This window comes from Palaemon carinicauda, chromosome 1 (genome assembly GCF_036898095.1).
Source record: "Palaemon carinicauda isolate YSFRI2023 chromosome 1, ASM3689809v2, whole genome shotgun sequence".
NCBI lineage: Eukaryota > Metazoa > Arthropoda > Malacostraca > Decapoda > Palaemonidae > Palaemon > Palaemon carinicauda.
In genome coordinates, this window is record NC_090725.1 from 203,756,214 (window position 1) to 203,774,210 (window position 17,997).

Consider the following 17,997-nt stretch of genomic DNA (forward strand, 5'->3'; position numbering starts at 1 on the left):
CAAGGCATTATGAAACCCTTCTACACTATTATTGGTGTTTGGTAACTTATTTAAAGTCCGTTCATAAACATTCCACATATCCACAGGAATACATACATAGATGTGTGTGTATGTACGTATGCAAGTAGGTATGTAACAACTTGTTTTAAACTTTAGAAGCACGAGTTATTTATTAAAGACCAGTGGAGTGTATGTATGTGCTAAAACTGCTTGTTTAAAACTTCATAAGTAGGAGCTAATTATCAGAGACCATCCATCGCATTAGATGTATGTTTGTAGGCCACTATACTAATTTTTTTTTATAGGTCAACTCTTTCATATACTTTTAAATTATAAAAGTAATATGCGTTTTGCGGCAAGAATTCCTTACGGCAAAAATACCTAGTGGCAAAGATTCCTACGGCAAAAAGTCCGCGACAAAACGTCCTACGGCAAAAATGTATGCGGCAAGAATTCCGGTCACCGTTCAATCACAATACTTGGAAAACATAAGCTTTGCTGTCTACCTAGAAGAAAAAAAAAACTTTTCCGTATTACGGAAAAGTCGTGAAGAGGTTCATGTTTGTCTTTCCAGTTATGAATTAACTACGAATATGGATGAAATTCTTTTTAGTAGTGAATAATGACAAAAGGGGGATAATTATATTTTCTACGCATAATAATATCCTGTGCCTCAGCAATGACATGGAACACATTTTCGTAGATAAAACCTTCAAGTTTTTTCTGAAATTAATTTGTCAGTTCTATATTGTTCACGGTTGCAAAAACGGAAATTACATACCACTGATATACGCGCTACTTCCTACAAAATCAAAAGAGACTTGAACGAACTTCTAGGATCATTTCATACCTATTTGCGCTGAAAAGAGGCTAAACCTAAATCCGATATCCATTCATACCGACTTTGAACAAGCCGTGATCATCTTGGTGACAGCGAAATTTCCCGGGAGCGTGATTACGTGTTTGCAGTTTTCACTTAGGCCAAGCCTGGTGGAGAAATATTAAAAACTTGAACTCAGTACCGACTATAAGCAAAGAGAATGTGAAACTGAAACATGGCTTTTCATTCTTTTTTTTTTTTTTATATAACCATTTTGACAACCAGATGAGGTTGAAGATGTTTTGTAGTAGATGTAATGCAAGACATGCCAAATGATTCAAGATGTACCGTTTTTTGCAAATTATATAGTTACAAAACTTCGTATCAAAGTAGGCATATGTTGCATTTGATATGTGGGCATCTTTACCATCTGTCTATGAAAAGCGAACTAACAATGAGACAGAATCTTTTCTCTCGTATTTTAATGAACAATTCTATTCAGTAAACCCATCACTTTTTTATATTCGGTGTACGTGTGCATTACAATCGATTAACTATATCAATATCAGAGGCAATGTCTATAGAGTAAGAGGCCAACCCACGCGCAGGTAAATTGAGGGTGAGCGGGGATGAGAGCGGTCTTGGAGAAAAAATATATAGTATTAATCCTCCTAGAGAGCAGTAAGCGTTATGTGGAGGTCAGTTTTGTGACGCCACTGAGCACCATTGGTCGGCTAAAGAGCACCATTCAGCATTAGCTTGCTTTGCAAAGTTCAGTTTTCTCCATTATCCGGTTAAGAATAATATTACTATTTCCGATATATATATATATATATATATATATATATATATATATATATATATATATATATATATATATATATATATATATATATATATATATATATAAGATATTTTGATGGCTAGATTTCGTGATAAAATACTTTGTGTGAAGTTTTTTAGGAAAATGGTTTAGAAAGTTATATGTCAGGAAAAAACAAAAAGGCCTATTATTCAAATTCTTTATGGAGATATAGTTTCACCAAATGTACAAATAAGCAACGTTCATGCATATTCATATACATTTTTACACTAATCATTTACTAATGATTCAAAAATAAATTCTGAAAAAAATCCTGTTTAAATATGGTTGTACAAATACACTAAAAGAAATACTTAATCATGATTATTACATTTTACAACCTTTTAACTTTAATCATTATTTTTCTTGCGGAAGTTATTTCTTTAGTTAATATTCTTATTTAAAAAAATCGACAATGAACAAAAATTACTAAACAAAGTGGTAATCCCATTACATTTTGAATATCTAATGCTAATTTTCTTTTACTCTGTTCCCATGTTTGTCCTTTTTCCCCATGATAACGTTTAAAATTTTTTCCATATTCTTTACCAGATCAGTAATTTCTTTTGATGGCTTCACTAATGCATTATTTGCTCTGCTAATTAAACCTGTCCAGGAATTGTCCCCTTTTAATACATGGAAACTTAAGGGACTTGTACAGAAAACTGTAAATGTAGCAGAGCTGGAGTCCGGTGCACCGGGCTGTGCCACTGCCGTATTGAGACGGCAGTGGCTGTGCAAATACTAAGCCAGGTGTATCAATAATGATGATACTTAGACAAATACCTTCCACAGTGACAGTCCACTAAGAACAGACTCATAGAATTTCTTCATTAGTGAACATGTTAAGAAACAAACTGAACCACTAAATGTATACAGTATACATTAAATGTCCGGATTAAAATACATATTTTAGTCCAAAAAATTCATTTTCAAACTTTAGACTGGCAAAAGTACATGTGCTATGTAAAATTTGAGGTCAGATTTAGATTCTTTGAGGTAAAGGACCAATACAAAGTTATTTTACTTTGTATGGGTTGTAGTTATGGTAAAATGGAATATCGAGTGGCAGCCATATTGAATTTTGCTAATATGGCGACCCCAGTGAAAAGTGTCTTTGGCACCCTCAAGAAATTTGTTCAATAGGACGTCTTCTACATCTGTGCCAAATATCAGGCTTGTAGGCAGATCTGAACGATGGTCACCCTGAGGGCTTGGGACAGTCTAGACCTCCTTTCTATATTGCATCATCCAGGTGTATGTTCTTTATCAACTTCCTCTATATTTTCTGTAACATCATTTCCTTCACCGTCGCATTCATCAGGCAAACAAAATGTCATCACAGATAGCCTTAGTTCATGTTGTAGCGATTCGTCATCTTTATCTTGAGATTGATTGCTTTATTTGAGGTTTTCTGACATCCTGACATCGAAGGTCATTACCGCCGATTATCTTGAGAGAGAGAGAGAGAGTTTTTCATTATCAAGAAAAGAAAAGGTTCCAGCTGTTAGGTTATCTATTTTGCAATTGGGATCTGTATTATATTTTGACCTTAGAAGGAAACTGTCCTTCTCCAATAGATGAGATTTAACACTATGTTTAACTGAGACTGACGCTGGGTGCTGATAGCAGACTTCCATTGGTCACAAAAAGGTAAGAAAATGCTAAGTCTATCTTGATTCATTCTATAAGTACATGAAAAAGGATATATCAAATATAATTTGTACCATTTCTAACAATTTTTGCAAAGATTCAATTACCTTCATTAATTTTACTGGGTGTCACTCATTTGATAATTTCATCCTAATTTTGTAAGTTCAACCCATAGTAATTTCTGAACATCTTTGTATCGTGCGGAACTCGAGAAATAAAGGGACTTATTTCTTTCCAATGCTTATCTAAAAATAATCCTTTGCTACAAAAAATATTTAAACGATTTCGTAATTGTTTCTAATATCAATTGTACAGCTAATTTTACATTAATACGCCGAAAGACACCGACAATTATGTTTCTCCAAGTTTATATGATGTTTTCAGATCGCTTTTACTTTATTAGTTCTCATACCGAACATCAGGGGGCAAAATCATCGTCACTTTGCTAAAAGCCATTATCAAAGAAATTGTTTCTTATTATAGTTTCATGAGATGTGGAGCATCAACAAAGACCCAAATAACACGATCGGTGATGCTGGATTTTCAATCATCAAATTATAGCCCACACTCTTACGCCTATAGATTTTCATAACCTAACTTTTGTAGGACGTAGGTCGTTAAATATAAACACTACATTAAAACTCGCTAATCTTATGTCAATGATAGTATAATTTTTGGAGCATAAAGAGTATCTGAATGTTTGTCATAACACCTTCTTAGGCAATGCTGCATTCGTCAAATGATTAGATGGAAACACGCTCAAAAAATTATTCCTGATTTGTTTAAATCATTTTGATAACGGGCTTTAAAATTTATGGTTCGATATACAATATACTAACCCAACTATTTAATGTAGAAATGGAGGAAAAGAGTGGAGTACTGAACACCAGCTTCCTTGTAAGCAAACTGTAAACTAGTAAATACCGGAAAACAAAGGCTGGTAAATCAGACGGTAGTACGGTGAGACGTCATCAATCGCTGCACAGCAGAAAACACAGTTTGGGCAAGCCTTGGTTTGGGTCGCTGGTGGGTAGATCTTGGTCAGAGGTGTCAATAATCCAGCGACAGTATGTCGTGAGGAAAAAACAAAAGGTGGAATATTTAAAAGGCCTAGATATGAGACGATGAACATTAGTAGAGAACAGTACATTAGAAAAGCTGGCTTAAGGTTTCAACCACTAAATTGTATGAAAATTTAATTGGTGCCGGTTTAGTATGTGGCCTACCTTTCGAATATGGCCTACGAAATTCTATGTTTTAGTATGTGGCCTAACCTAACCTAACCTGACAAGCCAGGTAGGCCACATACTAAACAGAATAAAAAAGGTAGGCCACATACTAAACCAGCACCATTTAATTGCATCATATGTTGTACAATTAGATTTTTTTCCCTATATTGAAAAGCAAATTTGTGAATGCATGTATGTCCAAACGTTACACCATTTTTAATGTTAAGTATGGATGCACAGTAATTAAACAATAGTTTATGTCTACGATGTATTTTTATTTGAATTTGTTTTGACCTTGACATTGTTTCTTTCATATTATATTTACTATGTCCTTGAGACATCAAAGATGTAACCAGATATAGGAAAAAAATAAAAAAATAAAAAAAGATGAAGGGTTTTTCTTTTCACCCAATCGAAATTTGTTTTGTACCTCATTTGAAAAAGAAAATGCGGCTATTTGCTATGCCAATGCGCCTCTGCCGTGAGCATATATATATATATATATATATATATATATATATATATATATATATATATATATATATATATATATATATATATATATATATATATATATATACCGACTCGAATTGCGGGATTACCAAGGATTTACGAAACTTGCGAGTAAGCAAGACATTAAACCAATTCTCTGTTCTAAAACAATGAAACTGTTAAATTTGTAATTGACCAAGCAATCAAACGTGTCACAGATGCAACCAACATATAAAAAACTATTTTATTGCAGATTTGCAAGGAAAATTGGGTCAAGGGTATTAAGCATACTGATAACATTATAAAGGAAGACATTAAAATGACGTCTGAATGAAGTAATTCATTGAATCTTTTGTGATAGAACTAATTTCATCTGACGAAGTCACCATAACCACGTTTGCTAACTCAACATTTGTTGTAAAAAGAAAATTCGATTGATTAAATAAATTCTAAAACAATACTATCACCAATGTAAATACACCATATTAAACATACTTAATTAAATCCTTTGTAAAAAAAATCCTGTCTTTTAATAATCAATGGGAATTGAGAAATGAATTTATTTGATATCAAAATCAAAATTAAGATTATTTCTGTTAGTATGATATCAAAATTAAGATTATTTCTGTTAGTATGATATCAAAATTAAGATTATTTCTGTTAGTATGATAATCTTTTTATAACAATTTTGCTTTTTGTTTTGTCTAACAGTTTCAACTTGTCACCCGTGGTTGTAAACACAAAGAGCGAAGGAAGCATTCTGGAGAGAGTATCACATTAAAGGATTATATTCTTAGACCGTTCAAATCCGGGTGAAGGATTTATGAGCTGACCCTTTTCTCCTCTTCTTGGCCCGCCCATACTTTAAATCGGTCAAGCCAAGTGGGCTTTGAAAATAACCCAAGAGAACTGGCAACGCCGCTCCGAGTTCGCTCCTAAAATGGTTTGACTATAATATACACAGCAAATGCTATAACCGCGTGCAGAAGGACAATAAAGTAGTTTACGAACCTCAGGAGCAAAAGACGTTTAAGCTGTAACAAGAATTGTGCTTGAGGTAAGCTTCATAGCAGATGTTGTGATCATACAACTGTGGGACGTCTGAATTTAATTTGATTGTGAGGTTGTGGAGGATTACCTTGCTTTTTCCGGGGAACGTAGGTTTGACCTTGATTTGCTCTCTCTCTCTCTCTCTCTCTCTCTCTCTCTCTCTCTCTCTCTCTCTCTCTCTCTCTCTCTCTCTCATATTTAGAATATCGAAACAAGATAAACCTGAATGTAATTATTTATTTTGTTTCACTTTAAATATTTCTCTATAAACAACAACTCTGATTTCCAGTGACCATTTCTGAACTACTTTTCAATAACAAACAAAAAATAACCGAGTACACATAGGTGAATTTGCACTGCACTCTAGCAGATACATACACTTAAACTCACGTAGAAGTACATCGGTGAAAATATATATGATGTGCGGATCTAATTTGATTAAATCTTATAAATAATTTTTGTTTGGTAGTGTTTTGCAGTAATGGTCTATCCAGCCTAACACTTGCTGAGGATCAATGTTGACAAGTAGGCCTACGTACTCTATTAATCCTGGCCTACACAAACGTAGCTTACTCTCTGTCGTACTTTAGTTGCAGTAATTTAGTTCTTCATGAATTTGAATTTTGTTTAGACACACACACACACACACACACACACATATATATATATATATATATATATATATATATATATATATATATATATATATATATATATATATATATATATTATAATTGCATTTACTTTCAAATAATTTCAAACTGAAATACTTCAACTGATAAGGCAGAAAACGTGGATATCTTCGTATTCATTATGTAGGCCTGCAGTAAGTGTATGTTACCCTCATAAGTTTTTTTTTTTTTTTTTTTTTTTTTAATATAATGTTTTGACACGACGGGCAAAGTCAATATGGTATGATGGACAAATCCCCGTGATGTATAGTAAATGTTAATGCAGTATCACAGTTATTATATTTAGATTCATTCGATATACAGTATTAACACTCGCTTATTAGATTCAGAAGCTTTAGGGCTCACGTTATAGTCAAATACATATGGTAAGGTTCTAAACTAACAATGTGCTTTCTAAAATGTAGAAAATGCTACCCTTGGGTTGGAATCAACAATATATGTCACAGCTAATCAAACGAAGTTGAAGCAATTTTCCCATTCAATATATAATGGGCGTCCCAGAAGAAGTGAATGTAGGTTACAGCTAACAAAGTCTTCAGACTACGAGTAGCTACACTTTGATATGGCTGGAATACCCAATTCTTTTTCTAAAAGAATAACATTCCCTTCATAATGACCCACAATATTTTGATGTGTAGATGTTTATTTTTAACCTGCCAAGTGTTATTCCTCGTTCTACAAGTATATGTAACCTTTCAGCTATTCACGTAGTTTTCTCTTTCTAAAACCACGTTTTCTTACCGTACATTGCAGCTGTAGGTGATCATTACTACACTAATTTAGGATTATTCATACCCTCGGAACATTACTTGCTGTGATATAACGTTGATCCAACAGTCCTGTGTCTCTTCTTTCACGTTTTATGTCACTTCATTTGAATTAACGTTATTTTTCTCGTTTATATTTCATTGGACTGTAGAAAGACTGCCAAATATTTTCGTTTAGTCAATTTTTCAGTTACTCTGCCTGCACAGCATTCTTATTTTCCAACAACCATTGTTTATTTCATGATTTCACTCTATTATTATTATTATTATTATTATTATTATTATTATTATTATTGATGCTGTTGTTGTTGTTCCGAGCATCTACTCGTTACTAATATTTTTTCCGTTAAATTTTTACAAACTTTTCGGAAGGTTTACATAAACTCTTTCATCATATAACGATTATTATTATTATTATTATTATTATTATTATTATTATTGTTGTTGTTGTTGTTGTTGTTGTTGTTGTTGTTGTTGTTGTTGTTGTTTTACCGAACATCTATTCGTGCTGTTTTTCTTTTCCTTTTCTTTTTGTCAAGTCTTTAATAACAAGTTTTGAATAGTTTATTAAAATCTTTCATATGTTACGATTATTATTGTCATTATCATTGCAGTAGTCGTAGTCGTCGTCGTCGTTGTTGTTGTTGTTGTTGTTGTTTATGTCAAAGTATCTGGCAACGCTGCTGGGAACTCTTATCTCGCTCTCAGGCTATCCGCCAGCACTACCAGAGGAGCTCAACCCCTTTCCACCATCACGTGGTACCAAGGGGATTAAATGTTTTCGGTAGAACAAGGCTAGCTTAGGATAACAACCACTGTCTCTATAAGTTCTTGTCGTCGGGCGAGGTCAGGTCAGTTGAGCTTCGTAAGGTGATAGAGAGTCGTCCCATTTCGTGACCAAAGCAAAGCTCGGAACAACAAGTTCATTTTGACTGGAAGAAGACGTTGAATTACAAGAGCTGAAGGTAAGGCGGTTTCAACCTTTTTGTTTTATTATTTCTCTTCGGCCAAGGTAAAAATATCACGTCACTGGTGACTGGTTCATAAAAGGCTTGTTTTGAATCGTGAGGCAATGTTCACCTTATTCACTTTTCCATATTGTAGTTCAGGTTTCATGTTACTCGTTGCTTTCCACAGCACTATGATTGTGGGCACACTACTAGACGCGTACAGTAGGTGCAAAGCAATCTGCAGGAAGTTCATTGTCATTAGTTACCTCCGACACAGGCAGCACAGCTTGCTTACTTTTGTTTCCATAGCCTGTCTCAATATATCGGGAAACATCTTTGGTTGGTGATTCTAAATTCTCTTAAATCTTTACAGCAAAACATTGCTGTTGTATCGTTACCTTCACTACACAACAACCCCTCCCCCCCTCTATCCTTTATGATCCTGTTTCTATAATTTTAAAGTCTATCATATTTAAATTTGCCTTCATTACTGTTACTGCTTCCTTAGTGTTCAAGTTCCCCAATGCAATCGCCTCTGTCATTACTTTTTATAAACCTCGGCTTGGTCATTTCTCCTTTCGGTATTTGTTTACAAGACTACGCTCTCTATATACTGCCTAATTATGCATGGCTATTGTTTTCCTCTATTACTTTTTTCATAATTTAAAACAATTTATCACATGGGAAACAAGATAGAATTATAAAAATACTATATATATATATATATATATATATATATATATATATATATATATATATATATATATATATATATATATATATATATATATAAAACTAGCTTAGTTTGCTCACTAAACGACCTGGAACCGACATCGTTAACATAATCAACCAAACAGAAGTTCGTGATGCCAGCGTAGAATGCTAGCTGCTATGTACCGTCGGCTGCTATGTACCGGCTCCTACGTACCACTTGTTTGGCTTATATGTACCATTGTTGGGCTGCTATGTACTGGCTCTTATGTACCACTACTTTGGCTTGTATGCACCAAACAAGGCTACTATGTACCAGATACCAAGTAAGGAAATAAGAACACACAAGGAGATAAAACACAAAACCATAAACATTGCATATTGTTAATACAATGTTTGTTGTCATATTTCATCCAAACAACACAACCATCAACAAAAAAAACATACAATAATAATAAACATATCAAAATTGCATACAATAATTGAAAGTTGTCAAGCAATAGAATTCAGCATGCTACATTGTTGATACATTCTTATTCATCTACATGATCCATCAGATTGGCACAGTGGTTTAGAAAGTCTGATGTTGATATGAATTTGTTCTCATATTTCATTCAGAGGTATCAAAGGCAATTTGCTTTTCGACAGCAGTCTTCCATTGGTATCTGTGCATTTTCTTTTGTTTAACTAGTTTTGCAATGATGGGAATTCTACTGGCTTCATCATGGAGAATACTAATTAAGAAGTACATGTTAATGGAATTGGTTTTTGCTACTCAGTTAATCGCATGGAGCCACCCTTCTACATCGTTGTTAGTCTGAACAGGGCGTTTGTAACAGCCCCAAGAATGTGGGGGATGCATCTCATTCCTAATCCATATTTTATCATAATAAGTAATGAGATCTTTAAATCGTTGATCAGGAAGTGGATGGCTAGAGGGTTGCCAGTCACTACGGCCCTCAACCAGTATGGCCCCAGTCAATTCGGCCTCTGACCCTAGTCACTTCGGGCAACTCGGACCAACCACCCTAGTCACTTCGGCCGTCATTAGAAAGAGTATTTTTTAATGAAAATTGTTATCCATTGGTGACCTTGCATTAATACAAAATAAAAGAATATATATATATATATATATATATATATATATATATATATATATATATATATATATATATATATATATATATATATATATAAAGTTTGGCAGCGCCATTAACTGCTGAATGAATTGTCTTACAGCGAGTTGATTAATATAGGCATTTGTAGACCTAGTGTTTTTACTCTTCGGTACACTGCTTGGGCCTAGTGAAACCAGCAGCCATGAATGAAAGCCTCGGGAAGGCACACTCGCACTGCCGACCATAGTGCTTTCTTAAAATCCAGTACCTCATAAACTGATGTTGGTGTTAACTCAGTGATTTTTCTTAGGGCAGCTACGTAGTCCTTGTTCTTTCTTCTTGACATTAGGACAAAGCACAATGGAAACGGTTTCAAAATTTCATCCTTCTTTATAAAACTGTGGACACATAAAAGTTGAACAAGAGGGGTACGAACAAGTTTAAAAGGTACTTATGTGTTAATTCTATTTGAGGTACATAGCAGCCATGCATGGTACATAGCAGCTAGATACATAGCAGCCATGCATGGTACATAGAAGCCGGTGGTACATAACAGCCAACGGTACATAGACGCCTGTTCCCCCAGCGTACATTTAACATATACTAAATTAAGATTGGAGTAGTTACTCAAAAGTATCACTATTTGTGAATTTTATATTTTAATGGAACACTTTCGAGTAATTACTTTACTTTTAATTTGGTAAATATTTTGAATAGTGAGGAAAACCAGGCTAGTTTTTTTTTTTTTTTTGATAGTATCTTTTAATTCTAACTTGTTTTCCATGTGGCGAATTGTTTTAAATCATAAAAAAGTAGACAGTATAGAGAGCGTGGTCTTGTAAACAAATACCCTGCTTTCTTTTCTTCTATTTTTTAAAAATTTTATTTACCACTTTAATTCCTATTTCCATCTTGAGCTCTTGGTGTTTATAACTTCTTATTTCCTATCTTAATACTGTGTATATACATATATATATATTTTTTTTTTTTGCATATTTCTATTAGACTTTCTCCAGCATTCCCAATATGGTTCCCTTATTTGGTCTTCCACCATTTTCTTAATTAGACGTTTATCATCTGATATGATGTTATGAAAGAGCATCATCTTTTTATACTCTCTATTTTATTTTGAACTAACCATATTCCTGTTTCTGCTATCAACCCTCAATAAGGTGTGGTTGCAACCTGTTCAAACATTCCTTTTTTAATCTTATAATGTATAACCACTTGTTCCTGATTTTTTTTTTCTTTTGCAAATATTGCAGGTACTATTACTGTTTCATAAATCTTTAATCTCACCAGCAATGTCAAATCTCCTACTCTGTTACTGTCTCCATACTTCCTAACTTATTTCACCATGTATTCTATTTTTGGTTCTCTTTTACTTATGCTAAGAATATAAGAATATGTTCTCCCTTTAGTACCGTTCACCCAAGTATTTATATTCCATAACTGTTTCTTTCCTTCCAACTCTAACCACTCCATTAACCTTTCTCACTTCTGTTTTGTGTCTTATTACTAACACCGCTGACTCCTGTGAATTTGGTGCTAAAAGTAAGTTTCTATAGTTCTTCCAAAGTGCTGCAGTTGTTTATGGCTCTTTCTACTATGTATTTTTTGTTACCAGTGAACATTACAACATCTACATAAATCAGGGTTACCGTCTTCTCATAGCATTAACTTTGTCCGTGACAATTGGAACAAGTAAAGATAAGCACCTACATTACCCCAAAATTAGAGGAAGTTAACAGAAAAACACTCCTATATTTAGTCAAGTATACAGTAGGAAGCTGAATGTTAAGACTCATTATAGTTTTGAAAATATTTATTGAAAATTTGAAATCATAATTGATACACAACATATATAAAGTCCTATTGGATATGTCTAAAAAGATGAAGAATTTAATCCAAACAATGCTGACTTGCAATAGTTTCACAAAATCTATATAAACTTGTCATTTTTGGTATATCTTTCGTGTAAGCGTTAAAAAATTATCTTCTGCTTCGTATTATATGTAGTGTGTGTTTATTCCTGTTGCTTTCTATTGATTGTATGTGAACACCGGTAGTCCTATCAATAAAAACTAACGAGTGATCAACTGTTAAATGACCGAGTCCTAGGTCCCTCTATATGTTTAATATGCTTAAAATTAATCGCTGTGAATAGTTATTCCTGGCAACACTTCTTAACTAATTATAGGGGATAAAGTCTGCATTTGCGTGACTTGACTATACATAACCGATGCTGGTGATGAAGACGAGCCAACTACCCCAATGGATTCTGCGGACCACGTCCCCAGTGGCGATTTGGTTTGTGACTGAAGCAAGTTTCATCAATTTGCTGTTTTCCCTGGGCAATCAGAATGTTTTTCGCAGATTTCACGGAAAAATGTACATATCAATAACTCACTTGAAACATAAAAAAAAAAAAAACTGTACGCTGTGCAACACATTCAAATCCTGACACATGCAGAAAATAGCTTAAATCCACTTTTGCAAAGAAGGTTTTGAGCGATAAAAAACGAATCTTTATGAATTAATTCATAGTACTCAAATTTGCTACATTCTTTAACTTTTCACTTTTAGACATATTTATCTTAAATTGATGAACGATTATAGCTCACTTCATTGTGGTTTTACACCGAGGGCATTTCACTTCGTTTCTCAAAAGAATCTGCTCCTTCATTCAGCTAATTACAGGAAGCAAGTCCTCGCCAAATAATAGCTTGATAATTTGTTTGTATAAAGTAAGGTCCATGTTGGGAAACTCTACTGTAATAACTGAACAAACCGAAATTCATAGCTTAAAAGATAGGAAAACAAAAGAAAAACAAATGATTTAACAGTTACAACGACCTCAAATAGGAAATTGTATTACAGTCGCAACTAAACGATCAGAGCAAAACAACTTGTTAAAGCACTCCATAGTTAGGGCAAGTAATGAAAAGCACTTCAAAATTCAAGCAAGTAAAGGACAGCGCTCCCTCATGAAAAGGAGATGTTCTATGTCTTGCATTTCCTTCTATGTTGGTTTCTTCTGAATATCCGACAGGACTTTTAATTATCGTTTAACTTTACCATTTAATTTATATGTCATCTTACTCAATTCTTTAATAGTCTTTCTCTTATTTCTGATGGCAGTCATAGTACACATCGTAGACCATCTATCATTTTTTTTAAATCCCAGAAAGGTGCTCCATTCACAACACTTTTTTTTTTTGTTTATTAGTTTTTTTTTTTTTTTTTTTTTTTAATTTCATGGAGTCTTCTGTTTTCTGTACATTTTCCTTCAATCTGACCTTTATTTTCATTTTCATATTCCGTTGTAGGTAGTAGGTTGGCCACGGCACCAGCTACCCGTTGAGTTATTACCGCTAGAAAGTTAATGGATCCTTTGACTGTCTAGGCAATACTACATTGGATACCTCTCTCTGGTTACGGCTCATTTTCTTTGCCTACACATACACCGAATAGTCTGGCCTATTCTTTACACATTCTCCTTTGTCCCTATACACCTGGCAACACTAAAATTACTAAACAAGTCTTCTTCGCTCAAGGGATTAACTATTGCGATGTAATTCTCCAGTGGCTACTCTCCTCTTTGTAAGGGTAGAGAGAAAGACTATAGTTATGGTAAGTAGCTTTTCAACGAAAGGACACTCAAAAATCAAATCATTGTTATTTAGTCTTGGGTAGTGTCATTGTCTCTGTACCATGGCCTTCCGCTGTCTTGGGGGTTAGAGTTCTCTTGTTTGAAGGTACGCTCGAACACACTATTATTATTATTGATATTATTATTATTATTATTTCTTGCTAGGCTACAACCCTATTTGGAAAAGCGGGATGCTATAAGCCCAGTGGCTCCAACAGGGAAAATAGCCCAGTGAGGAAAGGAAACTTAAGGAAAAATAAAATATTTCAAGAAGAGTAACATTAAATATGTAATAAATAGGCCAGACTATTCAGTGTATGTGTAGGCAAAGGGAAAATGAACCGTACCCAGAAAGAAGGATCCAATGTAGTACTGTCTGGCCAGTCAAAAGGCCTCACAACTCTCTAGCGGTAGTATCTCAACAGGTGGCTGGTGCCCTGGCCAACCTACTACCTTAATCTATATTATTTCTCTTCCTCTTATTTGTTTCAAGTTTTCATAGTTTATTTGTGAAATCTATAATCTAATGTTGCTACTCTTCTTAGAATATTTTATTCTAATTGTTCAGTACCTCTCTTGTAGTTTATTTATTTCCTCGTTTTCTTTCCACACTGGCCTATTTTTCTCTGTTGGAGCAATAGGGCTTATTCTTTTCCAACTATAAAACTAGCTAAGTAACAATAATAATAACAATAATAATAGTAATAATAATAATAATAATGATACATCAACATTCTTCATTTTTATAACTTTTTAGGGACTTACCTACTGCATTTCGTCCCCCTACCTTGGATGATTTTCGATTTTCTTGCGGGTTCAGTCATTTCTTCAAAATGTTCCAAGTCCAGAACTCTTCTCCTGGATATTTTGCTTATTTCTCGTTCACCAGTTGATTTCAGTTATCATGGCATTGTGATTTGAGTCTGTATTTATATCTGTTTTTCTCTAGGGAGTTACTTCTCGTTTTAACTCCTCTCTCATCGTCTTTCCCAATTATTACATAGTCTGTAATTGTATGTTTTCCATTTTTACTTCTCGTCCACTTTTTGCTACAGTTTTCATGTGTATTAAGAATACTTAAACTTATTTTCTACCAGCTGTAGGCTACAAGCATCCTTCCACTTACTGAAAGTTGTTTTATTTCCCACTATTTCCTCTCCTACTTTACAATTAAAATGTCCCACTATTAATTATTTTTCTCAGTTCTTATCTGCTTTCTTGACTTTTTTTATTGTTATACATTTCTTACCTTTCCTTCTTGGTACTTTTTGTTTATCTTGTGGAGCGTACAATACTCAAAATCTGATTTTGATGCGATCATTGTTCACTTTTATCCAAAGTGCTTCATGGGTCTTATTCTCTCCATTCACTTAACTGCTCATTTTCCATTTCTTGAATTCTTATCAGTACTCCCTCCTTTAGTGTTTCTATTATTCTCGTAACTTTACATCTTCTAATTTCTGGTGTTTTCCCCTAAATGCGTTTCAGTCAGACAAATTGTGGCTTTAGTTTTGTTCATTATCTCCTCCATAGATCTTATTTTATTTATTTATTCCCCCCTTCCTTTTCCATAATAAATGTTGCACTCGTTATACGTCTTCCTGTTTTTGGTGTTACGCTTTACCCTCTTTCTTTTTTCCTTCTTTTTAAAATCATCCTTGTAGGCGTTGTTCCTATATATGATATTAGATTTACCTTCTGATGCCAGACCCATCTCTGGATTTACCATTCCTCCCATTTGGCATCGTTGTGCCCATATTTTACTTTCGCTTTTGAGTTTGAACAGTAACTTGTAACCCTTTGCCCTCAAAAATCCACTTTTTTTTATTGGCCCTTTCCTTGTCTTCTGTGTTTTCGACCTTACGTTTGACTTGTATTATTCGAGAATCTACTGCTGTTATACTGTTACTCAATATAGATTGTTTTCCCAGTATTTATTTATGTAGTTATTGGTGTAACATGTTTGCATTCTTAATCATTTGGTCAAGAAAATCATTCTCATAGAGCAGCAAAAGGTATAGATTTATTACACCAGACTCTTTGGTAGGGTATTTGTGAAAATCTTTATAATTGGCTTACTTTTTAGAATTGTCTTTTTGTTTAGTTAAAAGAAGTTGAGTCGATGGTAATATCCTGACATCATTGCTTATGCTTTCCTTACAATTACATTATGTTTACTCGTATAATCTGATCTTTGATAAAATCCTTTATAAGCTTACTATTTCATTCGACACAGGTACGAGTGGTCTCCACAGGACTATCTACACATAAGACCGAAACAGTTGCTCTTAAATATGAAACCGAAAATGAAAGGGACCAGTCCTGGGGAATTTCCCAAAACTCCAGAAGGACCATCAAATCTTCAGCATCCCCGTCAAGAGAGCCGAGCACTTTCTACTTCAAAGAAAAGTCATGATTCCAAAGGATTTCAAGATTCCCAAAATTTTCCTGAATCCCCAGCGCCTTCGGGTTCACAAGGACCGTGTCATGACCAAAGAGGGCCTACTCCTCCCGCAGGTGCAAAAGGATTTTATGGTTCCAATGAACTCCATAACCCCCAAAGACCCGGCCCTTCCCGGGGATCGCGTCATTCCCCTAGACTCAATGATAGAAAAAAACCTCGATGTCAAAACGGAAACTTACCTGACGCTGAAGTGAATGAAAAGCCGGAATACCTGACCAAAGTAGAAAAAATCAGAAAACAAAAGTTAAAAGGTGATGATCTACCAAAGTTCATGAGAAAGTGTCCCCTTTGTAAGGTGTTGTGCCCCTGTCGCAGACAGTTCGAAATAGGTCAAAGTGAAATTGAGGGCGTGAACTACTTTATTTGTAATATCTGTCCTTTTCTATGTGCAAAATGAGTAAAATTTGGGAAAAAGAGAAATGGTTATTATAAGCTTCTCTTCTATTTTGTACTCATTCACATTTTACCCAAGCGCATGCTAGGAAATAAAAGTTTTCGCAATCTATTGTTTTGCTCAGTGATGAAATGTTACTTGAAATTGGAAATATTTTCTTTTTCAACCTTTAGCTTTGTGGAGTTTATATGTTGATAGAAAACTGAAATCTACAGTATCAACCGTTTCACGACATCCAATGTAAATGACAAAAACGAGCTTTATAGAAATAAACAGATTTAAAGGGAGCTCAATTATATTTTCAAGTGCCTTTTAGCTATGTCAGATACTTGGGATGAACAAAGTTATTATTACATTTTTTATTTTGCAGTGGAATAATTTTACTTTGTAAATGATTAATTGAATTTGTTAATGATCAAATTTTCATGGTAGCTTTGAAGCATTTTTCCTCCATTGAAATTAAAGAAAAGAAATGGTCCTTTGTTTTTACTCACCTTTGGTTTTTCCCATCCCCATGAATACTTTTAATGGAGACAAAAGAGTGTAACCCATGTATATTTTATATCACGTTCTCTATCTGCTTACATATACTCATTCTGTGTGTGTGTGTATATATATATATATATATATATATATATATATATATATATATATATGTGTGTGTGTGTGTGTGTATATATATATATATATATATATATATATATATGTATATATATGTGTATATATATATATATGTATATATATGTGTATATATATGTATATATATATGTATATATATATGTATATATATGTATGTATATATATGTATATATATATGTATATATATAAATGAATATATATATATATATATATATATATATATATATATAAATGAATATATATATATATATATATATATATATAAATGAATATATATATATATATATATATATATATATGTATGTATGTATGTATGTATAAATATAAATATATATATATTATATGTATATGTATATATATATATATATATATATATATATATATATATATATATATGTATATGTATATATATATAATATATATATATATATCAACAAATGGTAATACTTCTGCAAGCTTGAAATTTACAAATATACTACATGCAAATAGATACACACAAAAACA

General features: G+C 33.4%; 1 long non-coding RNA gene across 1 annotated transcript; it reads left to right on the forward strand.

The window, feature by feature from the left end:
- The first annotated feature begins 6,094 nt into the window (after positions 1 to 6,094).
- Positions 6,095 to 16,444, forward strand: LOC137643996 (uncharacterized). The gene is made up of 3 exons (XR_011045110.1): positions 6,095 to 6,113; positions 8,274 to 8,530; positions 16,233 to 16,444. It is a non-coding gene; the product is annotated as an uncharacterized lncRNA (long non-coding RNA).
- Positions 16,445 to 17,997: the final 1,553 nt, after the last annotated feature.